Source organism: Anabrus simplex, chromosome X (assembly GCF_040414725.1).
Source record: "Anabrus simplex isolate iqAnaSimp1 chromosome X, ASM4041472v1, whole genome shotgun sequence".
NCBI classification, from domain to species: domain Eukaryota; kingdom Metazoa; phylum Arthropoda; class Insecta; order Orthoptera; family Tettigoniidae; genus Anabrus; species Anabrus simplex.
In genome coordinates, this window is record NC_090279.1 from 102,833,169 (window position 1) to 102,840,645 (window position 7,477).

The window sequence follows — 7,477 nt, forward strand, 5'->3', positions numbered from 1 at the left end:
TACCTTGCGCAAGCACCCCTAGGGCGTCTCATAAGAGCAGCAGCCATCTTGTGCAAGCTCTCTTAAGCTGTCTCATAAGAAGCTATGTATAGCCGCCATCTTGTTGAATTAGATAGCTGCCAGTGCCAAAGGGCCTAAGTAGGAATCGAACAGTCGATCTCATCATTAGACGATGTTTTTTTTATGCTATCATGTTCCTGATACTGCAAACCTAGGTATTAGATAGAAAAAGTTTGTCCGTTTTGCTCTACGATGCACCCTTTTCGAGGTATTTAACATTTTGCATTTAAGCCCCAAATTTAATGAATCGAAGCTTTACGGCACGTTATACTCTCTACCATAGCTAGACCTGATCATGTTACGAAGACTTGCTTCAATAGAAGCTAAAACAGAGAGAATGCCAAAGGGCTTAAAAGTGGAACCGAACCGTTGATCTCACCATTAGACTATGTTTTTCTTATGCTATCATGTTCCTCATACTGCGAACCGAGGTATTTTGCCAGGAGGAGGAGGATGAAGAGGAGGCGCCCTTTTGCCCTTTCGAAAGACGGAGGAGGAGGAGCCCTTCTGTGAGGGGGAACCCTTTTTCTATACGGATTGTTGGGAAGGAACTGTGTCGTTAGAAGGAGGAGGAGGTGAAGGAGGAGAAGAAGAATACGGAGGCTGTTATATTTCCAAATTCCATAGAAAACCTAGTTAAGATAACAGCAGTAAGGTTAAGGTCTGAGTGTGTTGAGAAGGGCAGCTAGCTATAAGGTGGTAAGTATGTCGAGAAGGGCAGCTTGCGTCAAGATGGTGGTATGTCGAGAAGGGCAGCTTGCTATAAGAAAGAGGTATGTCGAGAAGAGCAGCTTGCTATAAGAAAGAGGTATGTCGAGAAGAGCAGCTTGCTATAAGAAAGAGGTATGTCGAGAAGAGCAGCTTGCTATAAGAAAGAGGTATGTCGAGAAGAGCAGCTTGCTATAAGATGATGGTATGTCGAGAAGGGCAGCTTGCTATAAGAAAGAGGTATGTCAAGAAGGGCAGCTTGCGTGAAGATGGTGGTATGTCGAGAAGGGCAGCTTGCGTGAAGATGGTGGTATGTCGAGAAGGGCAGCTTGCTATAAGAAAGAGGTATGTCGAGAAGAGCAGCTTGCTATAAGAAAGAGGTATGTCGAGAAGGGCAGCTTGCTATAAGAAAGAGGTATGTCGAGAAGGGCAGCTTGCTATAAGATGATGGTATGTCGAGAAGGGCAGCTTGCTATAAGATGATGGTATGTCGAGAAGAGCAGCTTGCTATAAGAAAGAGGTATGTCGAGAAGAGCAGCTTGCTATAAGAAAGAGGTATGTCGAGAAGAGCAGCTTGCTATAAGAAAGAGGTATGTCGAGAAGAGCAGCTTGCTATAAGATGATGGTATGTCGAGAAGAGCAGCTTGCTATAAGATGATGGTATGTCGAGAAGAGCAGCTTGCTATAAGAAAGTGGTATGTCGAGAAGAGCAGCTTGCTATAAGATGATGGTATGTCGAGAAGAGCAGCTTGCTATAAGATGATGGTATGTCGAGAAGAGCAGCTTGCTATAAGATGATGGTATGTCGAGAAGAGCAGCTTGCTATAAGAAAGAGGTATGTCGAGAAGAGCAGCTTGCTATAAGAGAGAGGTATGTCGGGAAGAGCAGCTTGCTATAAGAAAGAGGTATGTCGAGAAGAGCAGCTTGCTATAAGAAAGAGGTATGTCGAGAAGAGCAGCTTGCTATAAGATGGTGGTTTGTCGAGAAGAGCAGCTTGCTATAAGAAATATGTTTGTCGAGAAGGGCAGCTTGCCTTAAGATGGTGGTTTGTCGAGAAGGGCAGCTTGCCTGTGGTTAGGACACCCTAGCTATGTCCTCAAATTCGGCGGCGTCTCTAAGTCCCGCGCCACTTGGAGCAATGAGGTTTAGCTGCACTAAGGTAAGTCATGTTCACTTCACGTCGTTAAAGATGGCAGCTGTCAGAAAAGCACGTGGATTTCAAATTCCGCGCCACCACATGCATAAGGTGGAAACAGTGTCAAGATAGCGGCACTGAGGTTGTCCATAAAAGTCAGGTTAGGGTCCGTCAAGATGACAGCTGTCAAAAAGGCACGTGGCCAAGCACGTAGCTTTGTTCACGTGCTCGTGACGTCACGGTCACGTGACTGGCGGTCAATGACCTCGGGTGCTGACTCAGCAGAAAATGCTGACGCTGTGATTTTGAACCTGCTTTCCAGCATAGTGTTCGTACACATATGAATTACTATCTGCAATAAATACTGTTGGAGGAAAACACCGCTAACACTCCTAGGGGAGGAGGTGAAATATAAAATAAACGAAAACGGCTGAATCCATTGTTTACAAGGTCGCTGAGTTGAACTGTGACACTCTGTCACACTTCATCTGCAATCGGAATGAAGGTTGAGAAGGGGTGAAAATGAATGTAAAATTGACCGAGATTATGGATATATGAGAGTATGTTCCAGAATGGCTCTCAAGGAAACTTGTTGTACAAATGACCATGAGGAGAGAAGGAAAACCTGTTCAGATGGAACATCCCACGCCCCGCTAAGGTTGGAGAATGGGAGGGGATGACATGTAAAAATCATGGAAAATAGCCTATATTAATGTTGTGCGACTCCTTGGCTGAATGGTTTCCCTAGCGTCCTTCGGTTCAGTAGGTCGTGGGTTTGATCCCCGGCCGGGTAGGGGATTTTAATCGCTTCTGATCAATTATTCTGGTTCAGGAACTGGGAATTTGTGTTTGTCCCAACAGTTCTACATAATAACGTAACGTACTGCACTACCAAGCACGACAGGAACACGCAATAGTTATTCTCACGACATAAAATACTAAGGTAGAGCGTATAGCACGACCAGGGATTGAACCAAGAAAACAAGAATAACATGAACCAGATAACTTACCGTGCAATCCCAATAGTAAGGTCGTCGCAATGTGTAGAAGCAACCGGGGCCAAGAGGCCAGGCGAATCAATAAAAAAATAAAATTAGCTAAAGGCTGGAATAATAACCACTGAATAAAATTTGAAGAAAAGAAAACTTTAATTAATATTAACCTCTAAAGAAAAAATAACCGACCTCTCAAACTACAATTGTTTTAAAATTTAAAAGTTGCAACTGGATCAATTAAAAGGCAAAATTAACTGAAAATTAAACCATCAAGGTCGATGCATTAATTTAAAGAATCAAATCACAATTAAAATCTATAAATTCACAGTTACAGTCTTGAAGGTGAAAACTTCTCCAATGACAATCTCGGTCATACCCTACCAACCCATATTACTTCGGTAATCTTCAAGAAATAACCCAAATGAAGGTACATGATCCACAAGAAGGATAACTAAGAGAACATTACATCAGAGACCGAAACTTAAATCACTTGAATATCATCAAACAGCAACCGGTCCACCACAAGGCGACCAAATCAAGACCATTACATCACACGGTTCTAGCCGTCAATAATCAACTCAGATCCTCGCCTGTCACAGGCAACAGGACAACGCCCACCCACGTGTGCATTCTATTACATCGTACAGAAACAAAACAGAGTCACCGTAATTCAAAATGGCTACGCCAGTACCGAGTAGCTCAAAAGAAAAGTTTTCATCTTAACAATATTCCAATATTACCAAACACCCTCGAATAGGTTTGAAAAATTTAGTAATCAAATAATTATTATTATTATTAAAAGGGAAATAAGAAAAATGAATTAGGTTACACCGATACTACATACATATTTACCAATGAGGAGCTCCCCAAATATAAAAATCTTGTTTCATGCGCATGAAACCTTAAGTGACAGAACCAAAAGTTAAAATTAATATCATAGTTACCATTGAACCTTGAAACCCCAAACCTAGATTGAATTTTACAAGCTCATAACAAGACCAGTAGGAAAAGTCCTTCACTTTAAATACGCAAAAGAAATGTCCGAAACATCAAATATTCCATTTCTCAAATTTCATAGCCATAAATTTTCTTCATGTCTTCAAACGTCATTATTAGTAGTTTCTTCGGCGATATCAACCCAATTCAGAAGTACATATGAATCTACTTACGAGGTCGGCTAGTTAGAAGAGAATATTTTTTTAAATGACAAACCAAACAACGAGCCTAAGGCTCAGGTGGAAGTCCTTTAACCCGGATCAAAATTCACCAACATCTTCTTTCTTGAATAAATAACTTGTTGTTAAACCACAACCAAGAGCTTAGCTTCAGAGCGTCTCTTCAATTCAGTCCCAAGAATTAAAAACAAAAACGCTCCGACATCATTGTCGAGGACGGAGCCTCGCCAGGTAAACTTCACGTTTCGCAGACAGATCGCAGCACACACTAGCCACCTCGTGTTTCTATAACCAAGTCCACCCCAAGATGGCTCCCCATGCGCAAATCCAAGAAGGGACCATGGTATCTCGAACTCTTAATTCGTGGACACGCACACCATAATATTAAACTATATAAATGGAATCCAATATATGTAGTTCTAAGGTAATGGAGTAATACAACTCCATTACAGCCTCCCCCTCGAAAAGATCTACAAGGGGTGGGGCATGACGAGCAGGTCCGATGAAAATTACAATTATATATATGAAAATTTGGTTTCCTCCAACAACCAACACTGACATGTCACGAAGCGAGTAGAGCCACATGAACACACATGCCAAACCAAGTGCTACAGCTCACCCACAGTTCGTTAAAATTTCTTTAAGTTCTTTTTTTTTTCACATTACAATCTTCCTTGAAATGTTCACTTAATTCCGAAGCGATTGACCTAATACGAGTAGTACATGAGTGCACAAGTTCGTTGTAACACAATTAAACCTCAGGAACACACTACGCTGAGAAGACTGGTCTTACAATAATTTTAAGAGTAGCATAAAAAATTCTCTGGAACTTGTTTTGGGGGTTTCTCTTACGTAGGAAAAAGGCATGACTTTCTGAATGGTAAGGTATTACCACATTAAGTAATAAGATAAAATACAAGGAGAAGAAAAGAAAAGAAAAAATAAGATAACTAGGAAACACAAACATCTTCAAGACATAAGTCAGTGCACCAAATTCTACATAATCCTTAAGTGACGTTTCCACACTAATCTCCTTATCATCAGTTTCCTTTACCATAGAGGCACGTACTCCAGATCAAGGAATATTACATAAATAACTAGACCACACAATCAATAATCATGCCAACAGCAAAAATTAGGAGGAAATAACATTACAATACAGTTAAATTTAACACACATATACATCTCCGTGAAATCAAGGGCCAGCAAACAAGTAGAATTACATAGTCCCCCACAAAATTTCTTTTAAAATCATTTCTAGTTCAGAAATCAACAATTACTCAACACTTACTCAGGATCAACTTCCATACCCCAGTACACATAATCTCATTCCAAAGAGAAGCTGAATGACTAGAACAAGAATCAATAGAAGGACACGGAACAAACATGCTTAGTATAGAAAAATAAACTAGAGTAGAAGATATCAATGTTCAGAGCCATGGTAAAAGGTTAATTACAGTTGGAGACATATGCACAATTCAGATGTAGGGTACGCGTAAGGTGGGTCATCAACAACCGAACTAGCAGCAATTACCAGACAATTAACATACAATATGAACACCTACACCGGGACAGAAAATGACCAGGAGAAACACGGGAGACAACACAATTCTGAAATCACATATTCCTTCTACAAGCCCCCATATGCAGGTAGAGGATCGATGACTGCAATACGGTCAGAATGAGCAGAATAATCCCATACTTATTCTTCTTCATGACAGAACGATAATTTACTATACCAACGACATCATTCAGATGTAACTCCCATTATAAAAGGCCTTAGATAGGCAGGTTACTTAAAATGAACGTTTAAATCCACAAGCATAAGCAAGATGACCACAGGTGAACAAGACATGACAGAGAATATAAGAAGTTGAAACACAAGTCAGGTGACAGACCCGAAATAAACACCTACTTAAGAATTTTTCCCAAAATGAGTTGTAGATACATAAAATGAGTTTTCACCAAATCCACCTTTGACACCCAGAGAAAAATAAAAAGTCAATGTACAACCTCCTCAAGGTGTCCATACTACAACAACCCACATAATAAGTAACTCAAATAACAACAATACATCACCACTCAAATGACCACCAGTGCCGATGTGTCAGCCACGCAGGTAAAGGACATACAAATCCTCGACAGCATCTCACAAATCACAGAGTGCCCACCCAATATCATCACAACAACCGCAATAACCATCATGACTTCAGAGGAACACAGTCACCTCTCAACGAAACCATAATGCCACCCAAATATAATTCCCAAAATCAAACCCATAATACCAAAAACTCACATCCATAATAAGGATCAGAAACCGTACCCTACAGGTCAAAGGAGGTACACTCCTTAGGTCATGAATCCTTTAACTATCTCAACATCACTTCACCATAACGGACGGAAGAAGTAAAACTCTAAGTACATTACATGAATCTACAACTCTAATTAAACAATATACAATAAAACAAGTCGCAATTTCCCCCAAAACACCTTAGAAATTGATGATAACGGCGATGAATAGGCAGGATACCAGAGCACCTTACAACGTGAAGTCCACACGAATATTCAATACTTCCACAGGATGAAATCACTTAACACAACTTCCCTTATACTTCCCCTTTTCAAGATGGCATAAACACCTAATCAGTAGATTATACCACAACTTCAAAACACTAGAACATAATTGACACACCCGAACATTAAATAATTTTTCAACTAACACAGGTTCAACTTTCCTCCACAACTACATCACCTAGTTGAATAAGAAGAAGGACAATCAATCAATCCACAATTAATAATTATGTCTCAAATAACCTAGAACAGGATATCAAACAAGTAAAATCCAAGATAGAAATTTGAAACAATTCATAGCGAGGCAAAATAGGCACGATCAGTTGGAGACCACTAGTACTATTAGATGAAGAGAGCTCAATAAGTTTGTCATCACAACAGATCAACAATTAACGCCAAGCTATCAAACATCAGAACAAACAGGATAGAAATAGGGATAGCAGAAACTCAAGAGGGAACACAATCTGGAATCAGGTAACTAGCCTACTTCACCGAATCACAGATACAATTCATCCCACCATGGAACATCCAACCAATTTAAAAAAAAGGCAAATTAAATCCTTCGATTAGAAGAACCAACAGGGAAATAACGAGCAAGGACCCAAACTACATATACCACAGTTGTCCTTTGCAGAACCTCGGCATTACCCGGTCTATAAATAAGTGATGTCAAGATCACACTGTCGCTCCACAGCAAAACAGATACCTCCCCCAATATTCCCCAGGGGACGAGGTAAATAAAATATAAGTAGCGGAATAGAAGTCGAGTCGATGGAAATGCCCAAGAGTCCTTGAAGAAGACAGTTACACCGCAAATGGCCCCCATAAACCAT